Source organism: Limulus polyphemus, unplaced genomic scaffold (assembly GCF_000517525.1).
Source record: "Limulus polyphemus unplaced genomic scaffold, Limulus_polyphemus-2.1.2 Scaffold192, whole genome shotgun sequence".
In the NCBI taxonomy this organism is placed as follows: Eukaryota; Metazoa; Arthropoda; class Merostomata; order Xiphosura; family Limulidae; genus Limulus; species Limulus polyphemus.
Genome location: NW_013665802.1, coordinates 419931 through 420595, shown reverse-complemented (window position 1 = coordinate 420595; position 665 = coordinate 419931).

The following is a 665-nucleotide window of genomic DNA, read 5'->3' as shown; positions in this document are numbered from 1 at the left end:
GTTGAAGTTGAGTGTATCGTAAAGTTGTATTCGGAAAGAATAAACCAGTTTTATTTAAGAAAGGACTTGTGTCGCTATAGTTTCGTCAGAACGAATTTACGGAAAATCAATTAATGAACGGAGATGTAACAGTATTAACACGTTATAACTTCCCCATTGTTGAAAGGGCGACAATATTCGGTGACGGGGATTCAAACCTGTGACCCGCAGATTACAAGTCGAGTGCCCTAACAATCAGGCCATGCTAGGCCTTATTTGTGGAAGTATGATAAAGTTAAGAATAATTCTTTACTGAAGAATATATACATAAACAAAAAATACAATCGAAGCCACGTTTGCACACAAAATGCATCTCACATTCAAAATCTGTGTCCACTGGGAATTAGGCTCAATCATCTGGATATTAGTTGAATGGATCTATGTATTCTTTGAAACTGGAAACTTTGATAAACACAATAATCTTGAAAAAACGTTACATTTTACCCTAAGGGGTACTATCCACATAGCACTTTCCTGTGCTACAATATATTCATCATATTTAATATGTAGTATTGAATCTCTGAATAACTGGGTCTAAGACAGAAAGAAACTGGACACAAAGTAATGCATAAAATGAAGAAGCCTTGCTGAAGCCACAAACAAAGTGTATGTACTTACTGTTTTAA